Here is an 18,533-nt window from a genome sequence, read left to right on the forward strand (position 1 = left end):
TAATGCTGTTTAAGTCATGATTATAATAAGTACTTATATTGATTAATAGTGCAATATATGAAAAAATCGCCTAACTAAATTATAGATAAAATGAATTATTATAATCAACAGTATAAATCTATCTTATTAATTTAGTGAGAAATTAATTATATGAAAAATCGGACATTCTTAAAATGGATGGGAATAACGAATTTATATTAATTAATAACGAATTTATATTAGTTAATTAGTGCCTTATCAAGTATTCATAAAATATTTATTAAGAATGTCCGATTTTCCATATAATTAACTTCTCACTAAATTAATAAGATAGATTTATACTGTCGATTATAATAATTCATTTTATCTATAATTTAGTTAGGCGGCTTTTTCATATATTACACTATTAATCAATATAAGTATTTATTATAATCATGATTTGAACAGCATTAAAACAGATACAAATAAACACAAGAGGTAATAATAAAGTTTTGGTTTTAGTTAACATGTACTCTAATGATATAAGTTAACACTATTAATTAAAAAATTTATTATAAAATATGTATAATAAAAAATGTAATTAAAATTAGTGTATTCAAATATATAATGAGAAGTTTAAATTTATAAAAAAAATTAGAAAAAACTGATGAAGGGACTAATTTGGTGCACGACATTCAATTTCAGGGACTAAAATGAGTCATTTGATGCAAAGTAAGGGGACCAATTTGATGCACATGTAACGATGACATAGTAGATGACACGTGGACAAATAGCATTGCGACACGTGGCATAATCTGACACGTGGCAAAATAGCACTGTGACACGTGGCATACTCATCCACGTCAACATGCCACGTGTCGTTGACCGACACGTCAGCATACCGTTACACGTGGACAAACCATGGGGTGACACGTGTCACCAAAGGTCCACGTCATCAAGCCACGTCATTGCGCCGTTAACGGAAAACGGGTCAGGGACTACTATGGTGCAATTTTCACAATTTCAGGGACGTAATTGGTGAAATTTGAATATCAGGGACAATTTTGGTGAACGGCGTCAATCTAGAGGACCACTATGGGGTTTTAGTCGGCAAACATAGGTAGATTACAAGTAATACAGATAGCAAATATAACAAATAGCATATTATAATCAACTAGGCAATCCCAATCAATGCACAAACAAGAAATACATACAAATGCATATGGTGCATGCCTATCCTATGGCTGTTGATATCAACTTTCGGTTACGTAGCCAGTCCGACATGTTCTCAAACTCAATACTCACCATGGGGAGAATCCCCAAGCTGACATGGGGGAGAGAACACCCCAAACTGAATAACATCCATGGAAAGAGTCCCAATATGACATAGGAGAAAGAGACAACACCCCAAATTCAAAGATTAACCATGGGAAGAATCCCAAGCTGACATAAGGAGACGATATCCCAAGCTCAACATTATCCGTGGGAGGAATCCCAGGCTGACATAGGAGAAAATAATATCCCAAGCTCAATCTTATTTAGTCATTAGCTCACATATGCATATCATTATTATCAATTAACTAACATCCTCAACTATCTCATACATCATTCAACAACTCAAATACAATAATCTATATCCAAATAACATGATATACCAATGAAACAACAATAACAATTTCATATCCATCAATTCTCACTACATCATCATCAACCACAACAAACCTTTCTCAACACCACAACAACCTTCACATCTTACCATTTCTCAAAGTCAACAATATCATGCATCGACCTCTTAAATACATCAACAAGATCCTCATTTTGCCTATCCTATGGTCACCTAGCCTAAATTTTCACATAATATTATATATTAAATACGAGAAACTTAAACCATACCTTGGTCAATTTCTCGTAACATCTGGAACGCCTCAACTAGCACTGTTTTCACAAATTCCAAGGTTTCCAAAATACACTATAAACAGAAAACTTAGCTACCACATCCCAACATCTAGCTTTCCGATACCACCAATTCCATCAACAAGCCTCAATTAACATCACAACTCAGTCTAATACCAATGAACATTACTAAATCAATATAACTCTCACTTGAATTCAGATCTCACAAGGGTTAAAGTTGTCCTCACCTTACCAACGGAGAATTGGGTCAAAACCCGGCAATACCCGCGAGTTAATTCGAACCTAAACACCGAATTCAAGCAAAATCTAACATGATTACACATTAAATTCGAAATTGGGAAAGAGAAAATGAAAAAGAAAAACGTGGCTTCCTTACCTAATTGACCACTGGGCTTTGTAGAGTTCAACGCTGCGGTCGCGTGGCCGCAAACAATGCAACCATCGAAACTCTGGATCAAAAGTTACGTAAATTTGAATGGAAACCAAGAGTTTGCTTCTTCTTTCTTCTCCCATGGCTACTCCAACGTCGTCAGCATGCAAAAATGGGGAGAGAAAGACCTGAGCTCACTTACTTTAGTGAGTGGGTTTGGACCGGTTCGACTTAATTTTAGGCCAAATTTTTTGAAATTAATGTCAAAATTCTTATTTTAATTTTTTCTATTATATTAAACTATAAAATTTTATTTTCTAATTTTCTTGATTAATAATTAATTTTTTGGTTAGTTATTTACTAATTGCTCCGAGTTTACAACATTATCACATAGTTATACACTTATATTGACGAGTACTATAATACTTAAGATTTAACTGACATGTCTTTAAGGTACATGATAAACTTATTATTAGTAAAAAAATTTAAAAATTTTTATTTAATAAATATATTAAAAATTTAAATTTTTTATATCTTTAATAAAAACTTTTTTAATTTATAAACTTAGCTAAATTCTAATATTTAATGCATAATTACTAAATATACAGGGAGAAAGACATAATTATATATATATATATACTTCGCTAAGATTTAAGTAAAATAACAATAATTAATGTAGTCAACGAACTATAATTTAAATGGCATAGTTTTTTTATTCTCACATAAAAATTTTAAATTCAACTCTCACTCCTAATTTAAAAAAAAATAGTAATATAGCATCAAATACTTATATATAGTTATATATTAGTTAGCAACGGGTGACATTAATCTCCTCTAAAAGAGATTTTTAAAGAAAAACCTAATGCAACTTAGATAAATATAACTTTTTGTAAGTATATGATGGATACTTAACAAATATAATTTTAATACTTTTGTATAATTTAGTATTATCATTGTTCTACTACTAAAATTTCAATTATTTTGTAGTATCGTATATTTTATCCTCCCAAGGCTTGAATAAACTGCTTATTAGTGTCCTATGTATGTCTTGATAATATAACAATTTGAAAATTAGGCACCAACTATCGCCATCTCCAATCCTAAGATTAGATTACACTAAGTAACCAAATTATACGGCAAACGGCAGTATTAAGTCAGTTTGGATGAGATATTACATCATTCAACCAAACGAAAAAATGAAATATGGATCAACCAAAAGTATATATTTATATAATTCAAATCAATGTAATTCGAACTAAAGATAATAGTAATTCGAATCAATGCAGTTCAAATTATGAGGGAGTATGCATGTTAGGTAGTTCAAATCATACTGATTCAAATTACGTATGGAGAAGTTCGAATCACTCAGATTCAAAGAATGCCTGAGCAGTTCGAATCACTCTGTTTCGAATTATACAGTGAGCAATAATTAAAATACTCTACATCGTAAATAAAATACCTTACATATTCTTTTATTAAAAGTTTAACAATTTATTAAAAAAATAATAATTTAAAAATTAAAAAATATATTTTTTATTTTATGTATTAAAAAAAACCAACAAAATATTTAATTACAAGACTTCTTTAAAATATTAATGAGCTATCAATTCGAATTTCATACAATACTCTTATGTCCATTTTTGATAATTCATAAATATTTTTTAATAAATTTATTTAAATTATACTACAAAAAATATTTTATTCTATGCAAAACAATTTTAAAAAAATGGCTTAAAAAATGTTAGAAGTATTATAAAAATTTGTAATATTATAATGACTTAGGTAAATACATGCATGTACTCAAATTTTAAATAAAATACTCTACCTAGTCAATAATAATTTAAAAATTAAAAAAAATATCCAATAATATTATTATGTAGTATCCTCTAAAGGTGCAATTTGGAGGCTATTATTTTCCAATTTCTTTTCTGTTAAATGTTAACTCTAGCTAATAGTATTCTATACTGTACCACACTCATGTTTTGATATAACAAATTGCATCTTCCATGTATCTTCTATACTTTGATAAATTAAAGAAAAAGGTGTTATTGTACTGTCTAGTTTGATTTAGATACGAACCCTCTTTGTATTATTAGGGTGTCGGTAAGAGAAAGAGTTACGAGGATCTAACCCTACAATTTGTTAATGCATCATATTTTAGTTAAAGAGCTTTCCTATTCAAACAACTATACACTTTGACTCTCCAAAAGAATATTGAAAAAAAGAAAAAAAAGGGGAAAATCCTTTATCTTTCAAACTTTCTTATCAATACCTGAGAAAATAACCGTTCAAGTTTTTTTTTTTTTTAAAAAGATAATAGTAGTACTTTATTTAATAAAAAATAAATATGATATCCAAAATTCAGGATAAAAAGTCTAAAAAAAAAAATTCTTAAATATTTACGAATAGGTGAAATTGTAAGAAGAAAATAATATAAAAAATAAATATAAAAATTTTTTTGGAATATTATGCATAAGATAAAATAGATAATTTCTAGTTCAATTTACGCGATGTTATTAGATTGATAGGAGATAATTTAAGACCTAAAATCTTTTTTTGGTAACGATTAAGACCTAATTAATATATTGGATGATATGCTTTTCATAAGAGGACATATGATGCATAAGAATTTCCCCCATATTGAAAAAGGAAGCATTAGTGGAATCCAATTGTTATTATTGAAAAAGGTACAGTTGTAAACTTGTAATTAAGAAAAAGAGTGATTGTAGTTGTGTGGTTTAATTTTTAAGAGTACCATAAAAATATATATTTTATTATAATTTGTGGATTTTTTTAAATTTTCAATTCATTAATTTTTTTTTGTTATTATACCTTCATATCACTATACTACATTGCAAAATGCTTTGGGGAGTGTTATGCGATACAACAAATGAACCAAGGCAAATATGGGACAAAGTCAAAACTCAAGAACCTTCTTGTCAAACGCAATAATAATTAGTGAATGCCTCGGTAAAGAAAATCATATTAACAATTATTCGTAACATATATTTCTGTCACATAAAGTTGCTTAGGGATGATACAATAATAGCAGTAATTGGAATCTAAACGTAATGCGGTGCAGCCAAGTGTTCTTGCAGGATTCAACTTCAGCTTTCTGCTTTAAACATGAATTTACCCAAACATAATTTACAACTTAGACTTTGATTTAGGAACCCATAAAATTTACAACTTAGTAAATCTGCCTATATACATCATTTACAGTTAATACAAATTAAGGGTCAAAATTTACACCTGCATCATCATATAATGTAGTGTAAACACTAAGCAATACATTGCATCAAGAGGAAGAAGATGGATTGAATATCAAGCACCATGAATTTGGCTCATGAGCTCATGATATCTGTGTGATCTGAGTAGTTTTGCCTGAACCTGTTTCACCAATTACCACCAACACCTGATTATCATGGACAGCCTGAATCAATTCTTTTTTTTAACTTGTAAATTGGTAGACTCTGCCTCTGTTCTTGAATAGAAAGCTTTGACCTTTGCCCAAAAGTAATGATCTTCCCATAAGCATCCTTCTTCCATTTTGGCATATCATAGGCTGACAAACCAACACCCGTAAGCTCCTGAGCAAGATGCCTTTCACCAGACTCTGGCATAGGGTCTTCCCAAGGACGATTGAGATCCTTTGGAATAGAATCAAGCATGGTGCGCTGCTGCTGTTCTCGTACTTCTCTACGCTCCTTTATAAGTGCAGACTGGAGGGCAGCAGCACGACCTAGAGAACCCTCTGGATTTTTGACATCCCCTTATGCAATTCCGATAACAATGCACCAGACTGTCCAAAGAGAATAACTTCAATATATACGTGTAACTTGAACCAAAAATACCTTGGACCACAAGTCTTCAAGATACTTAGTCATGTGCACTCATCACTAATACCCGAGAATCCAAGATACTTTCCAGTTCTAATATCTGACCCTCACAGTCCACAGCAGAGGACGTACTACATAGTGAGTCAACATCAAGAAATTACTAGATAGTCAAGGACAAGAACAAGTTACCTTTTTTACCTACTGGCGATGCTGTTGTGATAGAATTCCTTCACAGAACAGGCAATAAAGAGTAACAAAAAACATGTATGATGAAGGAAATACAACTCACCTTCATTACTTTTGCATAGGGATGATTATTCATCAATAATCATCAAGCCTATTGATTATATCTTCAAGAAAGCCTTTCTTAGGTATAAGACATCAAATATTACTGTTATAATAACCATAGAGCTAGGTCGAGAGTATTCATGAGTTTATCATCAGAAAAATTAATCAAACCAATTGTTTGTAAAACATGTCATTGAATGTGAAATTCATAGACTAAAAATCATAACAATAAATGAAAATGAAATCAAACATGATTGAAGGAACACAAACAAAAGTAGCATTGTAATTATAGTATTAGGAGCATGTGATAAGAACATATCTCATTTTCACTAATTATGGAATTGCCTGCTGCTTACAGTATGGTTAAGAAAGCCGGAGGGCTTTGTATCGCCGATGAAGTTCAGGCCGGCTTCGCCATTTCTGGGGATTTGAGTCTCATGGTGTTGTTCCTAACATCCATATTGATGAATTGAGAATAAAACATAGATTTCATCATTATAAATGACTTGTCAGGGCATTGGAAACGGCATTCCCTTTGGGGATGTTGTAACTACTCCAGAGATCGCTGAGTTCTGAAAGTAATAGAGAAAGAGAATGCTCTTCTTGTTGGATAGGTTAGTTTAGTTGTATAGGTTAGTATTTCTTTATTTTCATTCTATTGATCAATTTACATTCTAACGATTGATTCACTAAAAAATAAGAATGATTCTAAATGAAACAATATTATTTGCTTAATTATTAGGCATTGATGGAAATTGGAAACACTGAATAAGTTCAATTTACCAATATGCAACGATAACTAGCAATAGGTACGAGAACAGATCACAGGCATACAAATCACTACAAATTGGGGTTGAATAAGAAGGAATATATTCATAAACCAACCAACAAAGTCACGAGGATAATATTTCAACCAACAAAGTTCCAACATCCAATTTAAAAAAGAAAATAAGATAATTCCTAAAGCTTTTCTCTACGGTAATGTTACTGTTGTGTCGTCTTCTGCAAGCTCATGTTCTCCAATGCCAAATTTGGTGCCTCTAAGATTGCATTGGCCACAAGATGTCCATCCTTAATCTTGACAGGACTAAACTCAGAGAGAAGGTCCAAGCATTGTGCTTCCCATACCCCATGAAGCAGAGAACGAGACGAAGAATGAAGCAGGCAGTGAGCCTTACAATACCCTAAAAGAAATTGTTCAGTGACATCACTCGGATCATAATTAGCTAAAGGCCCATCTTTCGACATACAAGCTGAACCCTGTATCATCTCAATCAAACAATTTAACAAATCAAGATTGACATCAATCAATTGTATTAAGAAAGATCAACTGAAAAGCTAGATGATTATACATACAGGCACATCATATTGGGGACGACGAAACTTCCTGGTCAAGTGGGGAAACTCATTGCGAATCTCATTTTCTATAGCAGCTAAGTATTGTCCGGACAAGTCAATCGTGCCAGATGCCTGCTTAGACTCCCTCCTCAGTTCATAGTTCCAATAAAAAGCATCCTTTAAGGCGTCCTTGGCAAGGCGATAGCCATGGATGGTGCTTTGATCGAAGGAGAGAGCAATGTGGATGCAGAGGGATCCCAGGTTGAAGAGAACAGAGGCCTTCTCCAAATGGATGTTATGCTGAGAAGAGTGATGTTGTGGGCTGATGGCATTGTACCAAACAAAGACAGGTGGGTTGGGTGAGGCTTTCATAGGAAAGAAAGGCTCAATCATGCAAAGGCATTTGAAATAAAGGACGAGGCAGTCCCGGCGAAAGGGTAGAGAAAGGTCATCACGCAGCATCTCATTGCGCAATTTGTGTAGCATTTGGAGAAGGTCTTCTACTCTCTTTGCCTCGCTCTCAGAGTATTTGAGGACAAAGTAACTGCGCAGGGACTCATAGAGATCATTCAAGGGCTCACTCTTCTTCAAAGGAATGAATGCAAGAATTTCTGAGGCCCGCGAAGAAGGCAATGGAGACGAGAGGATTGCCGAATTTGTTGGATAAGGAGGAGGCATGTCCCATGGGTAAGCCACCAGCTTTCCATCCTTCGTAATCTTGAAAGGATTGTACTCCGAGTGGATGAGGTCAACGTATATTTGTGGTGGCTTGAGTTTCCTCGAGAGGCTGCAAATCCCGCTAACTAATGTCTCAGTGACACATTCTGCATGATCAATAGCCCAAGATTGGACACTTGACTCGTATGGTTCAGGGAAAGGTCGCTTGGATTTGGGTAGGATGGATGATTTCCACTGACGAGCCTCCGCCTCAAAGAATGTCGCCTTCTGGTAAAGATGAGCTACCCAGGTTTGGTCAAAAGAGTTGACATGGTTCCGTGCAGCCGAATCAGCAGGTATCAGTTCATATGCTCTACGATAAAACTTATAAACCTACACATCATCATCATCATCATCAATTCATCATCATTAGAGTGAAAAATAAATGTAAAATCAATCAAGAGTGAAGACTGACCGATCTAAAAAATAGGGCACATCGGTGTTGTTGGATACGGTAACTGCCGCCCTTGTTGTTGAGTTCTTCCCCTAATTCGAGCTCGAAAGCCTGAGCGGAGAAGAGGAGGTGCAGAAACTTCGCGAAGAGGGGAGTCAAATCGAGGGTGGCGGAGACCACGCCCTTGGCAAAATCCTTCCAGAGTGTAAAGAAGAAATTGGCGGCAACTTTGAAGGCTTCTATAGCAAAGTGACGGCCAAGGGCAGTGGTACGGTCGCAAGAGGCAGCAATCTGGCTGCATATGGCTCCAAGGTTGAAGACAACGGCGGCCTTCTCCAATTGGATGGCGTTGCGCTGTGAGGAGACTCCATCCTGATGGTCAGGGTTGAAGGCGTCGTACCAGACAAAGATGATGGGGTCCACGTGGGCGTCGGAGGAGATAGAGGTGAAGAGTAGCTCAACCATGGAAAGGCATTTGAAGTAGTGGATGAGGCAGTCACGTTGCATGGGAAGGGAGAGGTCCCCTCTACGCTCCACCATGTCCCTGCGGCATTTGTTTAGGGTTTCCAGAACGCTTTCAACTTTTTCTGCATCGCTCTCCGAGTATTTTGAGACTACCAACTTACGTAACGGCAGGTACAGCTCCACCGGATCAGTCTTCTTCAGTGGGATTGACAGCACCCGATCATCGTTGTTCATGGCGGCGTCCATTGATACGATAAGGAATCCGAGAATTGGAATTGGATTTGCAAATTCCGCACTCCTCCCCTCCCTCCTTTTAAACTATTCGGTTATAAAATTTAAATTTTGAATAAAATTTAGGAAAAGTTTAGAAGGTCAACAATTTTATTGAATTTTGGTCAACATGGAATCAGTAGAGAAAAAGGTAAGTTATTAGATGAAATCTCACACAATTAAATCATCATTAATGACTATTTGATGGCTACCAATCACAAAAATTGCTGATCCCTTAGCATTGCTCTAAAATTTATTATTTTTGTGTGACAATAAAATTTAAATTTTAAATAAGCTAAAAAAAATCTCTCATTTATTTTATCTTTTAATTGTGGCGCATAAAAAAGTGCTTTTGTGTTTAGCGTTCCTGTTTAAATTAATATTCATTTACTCGATGATGATTCAGATGGCCATCATGATCGCGATCCTAATGATCCTGAAACAAGTGTTCTTTCGTCGTGAGCCGAAAAACTCCTGCTATGAGAGGCGTGGATACTTTTTAATCTTTCTATACTAATAAACTTAGAAGAATTCAAGCTAACATAGCATTTTAATAGAATTATGAGTTTTCTTAAAAATGAAATTGTTCTAAAATCAGATCTTTCTATCAAATGCATATATATGCAAGCTACAAAATATGATCTGATATGAATTATAACTCGAAAACGCATGGTCCTCAATCGTAACCGACCTTTTTTAAAAGGCAGCATTAATTTCTAAATTGATAACGTCGGATATGTGATTAAACCTCTCTCCAGACGTTACAATTAGGGGTGCACAGATTCGGCCCGGCCCGAAGGTCCAGTTCGGTCCCGAATATTTTAAGGGCTAATTTGGTGTGATTTCATCAGGTTTAGAGTCGGGTAAGGATCTCAAAAATAGACCCGGTCATTATTTCGGATCGGGTCCGGGCTATAGCTCGGGTCACTCGCAGTCGTTCCGGTGCTCAGTCATCATACACAATTAATATTTTGTGTTATTAGTCATTATAAGATTATAAGTTAATGTTTTATGTTTAGAATGCATAAGACTTTAGACTAATGAATAATATTGTGTTATTTGTATTGATTTAAATATTTGGTATTATTAGACAATATTAGTATTGATTGTAGTTTTGCTTTAGTATTGATTGTGGTTATGCTTTAATTTTAAAGAATGGTTGGTTCTTGTTATATTTTTCTAAGTGAATGTTACTATGTTAAATAATGGTTTGAGTCTTGAAAATTTGGATATTTTTACATGCTAGCTTACAAGAAGGTATCAACGTAATATAATGTTAATAGCCCGATTTTTACCCGGTATAATTGTGGCCCGAAAATATATTGGTTTCATCGGGTCTAGGGTCGGATTCGAGTTTAATAAATAGACCTGGTGTATATTTCGGGTCGGATCTAGATCCCATCAAACTCGGCTTCACCCGATCCATGTGCACCCCTAGTTACAATAATCAACCTCGTCCGCACGGGTATAAAAGGACGAGGAAACAATCGAACGTAAAATCATCTTTTTATGAAAAATAGTTTTCACATATATACATCCTTTTGTTAACTTAAACATTGAAGTGCCTTTATAGGTATTCACCCTTCCTATTCTGGTCAACCGACGTATACCACGTCTCACGGAAAAAGATCATCGACCTTCGTCAATAACTGAGTTATATCTCTACCTACTCAGGCAAGAACATGATCTAATGATGATTTCTACCAACTACGTAAATATGGTTTAGTAGGTCTGAAACTATTTTCACTTCTTAATACTTTTATAGACATGGATGCGTATATTTGATCAAAAACTTTTAAATCAATTTGTGAATTTTGTGTTTCTTGAAAAAGATCAGAGTTGGTGAAAATTGCAAGAACAGAAATCACATAGAACTCTTCTTTTTTTAAATGTGTAGCATAATTAAATATAAAGTGTTTTTTTGATACACAAATTTTTAATATTTAATAATTAAGTAAGACGTGTTCATGACCTTAAATTCTAGTCAATTTTTATATTTTTGTAAGCAAAATTGAATTTATCTTTTTTGAAGTAAATAGATTTATAGAGAAAAATAACTAACCTTAGATTATAAACTTTTATTTGAGTGTTTTAAAAATAATTTAGGATTTATTTGGGTAATTTTTTAAAAAAATATCTTTTTCGAGTTATCTTTTTTTTAAAGATCTTATGAAAAAATAAAAGTAATTTTATGTTTGAAAATCTCATACAAAAAGATCTTTTTATTTATCAGTTATATTTGGGTATAACAATATAAAAATATTTTTTTATTTATTTATGACATGAAAAATATTTTTTTAAGGAAAAAAATCTTTTAAACGAAGATTCAAATTACAGTTTTTAAAAAGAGATATTTTTTTTAATATTTTTACTTTTACTACTAAAAATTTGCTAAACACACTAAAAAATAAAAAAGATATTTTTTTATTAAAAATGATATTTTTTTACCAAAATAATGGCGCCCAAATAAACACTTAAATATAATAAATCACATTTTTACTTTACAAATCTCATTTTAGAGAAGTCAAATTAAGCAAACTTAATACTGTGTCTAATAAAAAAATTATATATAGAAAATTATGAGAGAGAGAGAGAGAGAGAGAAATTCATGCTAAAGAGGTCATGCTATAGCCATTGTTTTGCTTTATCAATAACATGTTAACTTTCCTGAGGTAATCATTGGTTTGAGTTTAATAACTATAATTACTTGGAAGTATTGTGCTTGCTTTTGGAGAAAGTTGATGAGGCCTTTGAGTGCAATGTCTACATTGTCACTCTTCATCAACTCTCCTGCAACCTCAGCAGGTGTTGCATTAACCTTGTCCATCAAACCTTGTATGTCATCAAACATAGGATGATGATGGTTCTGAATTCTTAGGTAGTTAGAAGCCATACTGTCTTGAAACCAGTGAAAGAGCAATATGACATGTGAATGTGCAAGTCCATTCTACCAGGTCTCAACAACTTGACCACAATCCATCAATGAAATTTAGCAGCCCCGACAGAGCAACCTTAATTACAACAAACATATATACATACATAATTAAAATCATAAAATTTCATCATATGATGCTTATGTTTTACAATTTGCATGCTTCGGTAGAATAAGGAGTCACATTTTAATGATATATAAGGTGCCAAAAGTGAGGAATTTTAAACAAAGTGGAATTCAAATGTTATATTTGAATAAAAATAAGGTTTACCTTATCATCATCATCATTGGTTCCATCATTGGTTTAATCTAAGTCCATATTTTTCATATATTTCACTTGAAATACACATCAGGTATAAATTTTTATTTATAGACAAATAATGATAACTAATTTTAATAATGTCTAAGATACTTAATTACATTTTATATATTTTTACTTTTAAATTTGCATCTAATTATTATATGCTAACTCAATTTGACTATGGTCTATGTACAACATATTTTTATTCAAGTAATTAATTTTGACTATAAGATATATCTCTAATTTTTTATTTTTTTATTTATTTCTAAATTTTCAATTTTTAAATTTGACTGGTCAAACATAATACAACTTCTATGATATTCTAATAACTTGATCAACTCTTATTTATTTTTATGAAACTTTCATCTTTTATCATTGGTTTTTAACTTGAATAAGTAATAACTTTATCATTTATGAACACTCTAATAATTTCAAATTAAAAACTTTAATTCAACATTCATCAACTTAGTTATTGCTAATCGATAAGCTTAGTTTAATTTTCAACAATTCATTATCTCTTTCACAATATAATTATTATTAAGTTGTTAATTATTTTGATATAATATATTTTTCTAGCTAGTTATATAGGCTATTTTACTTATATACACACAAATTAATCATTAAATTAATCATTTGTATAAAATACATGTTAGAATATAAAATATACGTTAAAAAAAATTCAATAATATATGTATTTATAAAATATTACATAATAAATATTTTTGGTGTACACATATATAACATTTTTTTACTAAGAATAAAAAAATATAATTATTCATGTATGTTATTATTCATGTATGTTATTATTGTATTTCGAGTAAAATATAATATAACATATATCTATTATTAAAAGGTGAATAATTAAATAGAAATTTACATCTCATCACTTAACATAAATCGATCACATGTTAACACATAATATATAATGTCGTAAAGTTTATGGTTTCTATGATCATAGTAACTATACTAACTATAGTGGCACTAATACAAGTATAGTTAAAATTTAAGTTATATTCGTTTTACACTTTTTTTTCGTTACTCATAATTATATATTTAAATATACAAATATTATTTATATATTAAAACTAATTATTAATATATCGTATATAAATATATATAATTTAATTTATTTGTAATATATATTTATATTTTAATATATATTTTATGCTGATAACTAATATTCATATCCTGACTCAAAACAAAAGCTAGGCCCAGTCAGGTTAAAAGACCCAATCCAGGAGATTAGGCCTCGCCGTTCATCCAACCTCTACAAGGAGGTCGGAATCAACACCAATATACAGTTAGCACTCATCTAAGTGAGTAACTGCATCTCATAATCTCTCATCCTCTTCTAGAAGAGATATCTCAACTAACCCGAAGGTAAAGGGACGGTTATCCACCATCAGAAGTGGAACTACTTCAGCGGTGATTATTGGTTCCTTCCCTATAAATGCACTGACACACTCAGGTAAACTTAAATCCAATACTCTAAAACCTGCTTACCCTCTTGCTAACTTAGGTATCAGAGTGTTTTTGCAGGTACCACCTCCTATTCTTTCAAATGCACAACTCGGACGGCGGCTCCAGACATAGGACAAGTCGGAGACCTCCTCCCTACAACGCTTGGGCCTTTCATTCAAGCCCAATCATCTGATTCTAGGTAAATCCCTGAACATTGGCGCCATTGCTGGGGACCTGGAAGATCAACACACGATGGAGGACGACCAACATGAAGACGAACACACTGCATTTGAGTCTGATCCAGAGCATCAGGACGCGGTCAACAACGACCACAAGATAATATCTCTACAAGGAACGAAAGGACTACACAGTGAAGGCCCCTCAAATACTCAAGGACCGAAAAGAATCTCCTCCAAGGTTCATCAGCCCGGAAAAGATGGGCAACCTCACTCTACCAACCCAATGGGACTATTACATGGCCACCAATGTCGACTCAAGCAACTAGAACAAGAGCCGGAACGACAGCGTGAAGCAGAGCGAAGCCTAAGGAGAGAGATCGAGTGACAAAGAGAGCTTGAAGAAAAGTTGGAATCCAACCTCCGAAATAAGGATTCCCGCAAAGATCGAGAAGACACCCCGTTAGGAGAAGAATACCCATTTATTGAGGATATCATGAGGGTTAAAGTTTCTAGAAAATTTAAGAGCCTTAACATGGATCTGTATGACGGGACGACTGACCCAAAGCATCACCTTAGTAACTTTAAAAGTCGGATGAACTTAGCCAACGCATCGGACGCTACTCGCTGCAAGGCCTTTCCGACGACCTTGACAAAGGCGGCCATGAAGTGGTTTGATAGCCTTCCCCCAGGTCGGTCACCAACTTTGACAACCTCTCACGTAAGTTCCTCACGCATTTCTCAATCTAGAAGGACAAAGTCAAGCATGCACCTAGCCTACTAGGAATGAAACAGGAGGTTGGAGAAAGCCTAAGAGAATACATGGAAAGATTCAACAAGGCGTGCTTGGAAATTCAAGACTTGCCTACTGAAGCAGTGATAATGGGTCTCGTTAATGGACTTCAAGAAGGACCCTTCTCCCATTCCATCTCAAAGAAACACCCGACTTCATTGAGTGATGTACAAGAACGAGCTGAAAAGTACATCAATATGGAGAAAAACGCCAGGTTACGAGAATCGAGCTGGCGGCTAGGGCACCCCCACCAATCAAAAGAAAGAAGAGGGAGCCCTAGGAAGAAGTTGGATCTGAAAGGCCTAGAAGATATCACTCTTACACTCCTCTACGAGTTTTCCTAGTCGACGTATACAGGGAAATTTGTCACACTGAAAAGCTTCCTCCCCTACGACCCATCAAGAACAAAAAGGGGGGCGTAATGAATACTGTGAATCTCACAAGCTGTATGGACATTCTACTAATGATTGATACGACTTAAAAAATGTGATAGAAAAGATGGCTAGGGAAGGTCGGCTAGACAGATATCTCATGAAAAGATCGGACAATCATGGAAAAAGAAAAAGAGATGAAGAAGGTCACAGACAAAGAAGCCCGCCCCCGCAGACCCCAGAGCGACATATCCATATGATATTAGAAGGATTTACGGGAGGAGGGTTGACTAAATCATCTCGAAAAAGGCATTTGAAGGAAGTCTACCAAGTTGGAAATGAAGGGTCCGACCTCCCAACTATCTTTTTCACCAAGGAGGACGAGCAATGTATTGTGTTCCGGCACTACGACCCGGTAGTAATCACTATGATTCTCGCCAACGCTCATTTACATAGAATCCTGGTGGATCAAGGGAGCTCGGCTGACATCTTGTTCAAACCAGCATTTGATAAGTTGGGATTGGACGAGAATGAGTTGAGAGCATACCCTGATACTCTCTTCGGACTAGGGGACACTCCCATTAAGCCACTAGGCTTCATTCCTCTACACACAACTTTTGGAAAGGGGATGAAATCCAAGACCTTAAGCATCGACTTCATTGTCGTCGATGTAGCTTCTGCCTACAATGCTTTGATAGGCAGAACAACCCTAAATCGGCTTGAAGCAGTGGTTTCTACCCCCCATATTTGCATGAAGTTTCCAATACCGGAAGGAATTACTACCATCAGAGGAGACCAGAAGCTAACAAGAAAGTGTTACAATGAAAGCCTAAATCTAAGAGGTAAAGGCAAAGAAGTCAATACCATTGAGCTCGGAGGGATTTGAGTTAAGGAAGAACTGCGACCACAGCCCAGAGAAAAGACTGAAGGGATACAGATCGGGCAAGAGATCGGGAAGAACACCAACATAGGAGCCAATTTAACAAAAGATCTGAAGTAGAAATTGGCGCAACTCCTACGAGAAAATTCCGATCTCTTCTCCTGGAAAGCTTCTGACATGCCTGGGATAGACCCCAAACTCATGTCACATAGGTTGGCTGTCCACCCAGGATCTCGACCTGTTCAAAAAAGAAGACGGAAGTTAGAACCTAAACGAGTTCAAGTGGTCGAAGAGCAAATGCATGCCTTGCTAGAGGCAGGCTTTATCAGAGAAGTCAAGTACCCGGCCTGGCTAGCAAATGTGGTGTTGATCAAGAAACAGAATGGCAAATGGAGGATGTGTGTTGACTACACTGATCTTAACAAGACGTGTCCAAAAGAACCATATCCTCTACCCGATATTGATACCCTAGTAGATTCCAGCTTGGGATATCAATACCTGTCATTCATGGATGCTTACTCGGGATATAACTAAATCCCGATGTACAAATCAAACCAATAGAAGACATCATTCATCACGCCCAGAGCGAATTACTGCTATGTGATCATGCCATTTGGATTAAAAATGTAGGGGCCACATATCAAAGGCGGATGAATAAGGTGTTTGCACCTCATCTAGGAGAATTAATGGAGGTATATGTAGATGACATGCTGGTGAAAACCAAGGATGATGCCAGCCTCCTGAACGATCTCTCGCAAGTCTTCAACACCATAAGATTGCATAGGATGAGATTAAATCCTGATAAGTGCACCTTTGCAGTAGAGGCTGAAAAATTTCTAGGATTCATGCTAACACAAAGGGAATTGAAGCTGACCCTGATAAGTGTAGAGCAGTCATAGAAATGAAGAGCCTGACCTGTTTAAAGGAAGTCCAGCAGCTGAATTGTCGACTTGCAACCCTATCCAGGTTCTTAGCATGATCGACATTAAGATCCTTACCACTTTTTGCCCTACTGAAAAAAGGATACCAGTTCGAATGAACTTCTGAGTGTGAAGAAACTTTTGAGGAGTTCAAAAGGTTTTTGAGCCAACCTCCCATTCTTACCCGGCCAAAAGCAGAGGAAGAATTCGTGTTATATATAGCTGTCGCCGAGAAGACCGTAGGATCAGTATTAATACGGGAAGATGAAGACATGCAACATCCTGTCTACTTCACAAGTAAGGTGCTACAAGGCCTTGAACTAAGGTATAAAAAACTTAAGAAGTTCGCATACGCCTTAGTTGTAGCATCTAGAAGACTTCGGCCTTATTTTCAAACTCATACTATGAGAGTTCGGACAAACCAGCCCATGAAACAAATCCTTCAGAAAACGGATGTTGCGGACAGAATGGTTCAATGAGCTATAAAGTTATTTGAGTTTGACTTGAAATACGAAACTCGGGTATCTATCAAAGTCCAATACCTCACCGACTTCGTGACCGAATATGCAGGAGACCAAGAAGAGGCCTCCACATACATATTATATTAATTTAGTCTTTAGGATTAAAATATATTTTTAATTTAATTATAAATAGATAATTCATATTGTATATTCAATCACACAATAATAATATTTTAATATTTATTTTTGAGTTATTATTACAACTTTTAACATGACAAAAGAACAAAAAACTGACATTTTTTTATCATTGATTCTTTTATATTTATCGAGCATTTTTTTTTTATTAAATTAGTGTATGTATGTAAAAAAATTTGGCAAATACTTTCATATATTTTCTTTCTATCAGCGATTTTATGAAGAAGAGCCTTTTTTTGCTTTTTGTCATTGCAGCTGAACTAAAATTTATAATGAAACTTATGATGAACTAGGGTTTACAAACACAGTTTCAAAAATAAAGAATTTGCAATCCGATAATTGAGGGAGGACACCAAAATGACATTACTGTTTACGACTACTCAAGGGCTATTTTGTCATTTTTACACACGTGGGACACTTAACTATTATATATGCTAATTAATATGTAAAGTCAGTAACTTTTGTTAATAAATTATGCTAAAAATTAGAC

The sequence above is a fragment of the Arachis stenosperma genome, chromosome 6 (assembly GCF_014773155.1).
Source record: "Arachis stenosperma cultivar V10309 chromosome 6, arast.V10309.gnm1.PFL2, whole genome shotgun sequence".
In the NCBI taxonomy this organism is placed as follows: Eukaryota; Viridiplantae; Streptophyta; class Magnoliopsida; order Fabales; family Fabaceae; genus Arachis; species Arachis stenosperma.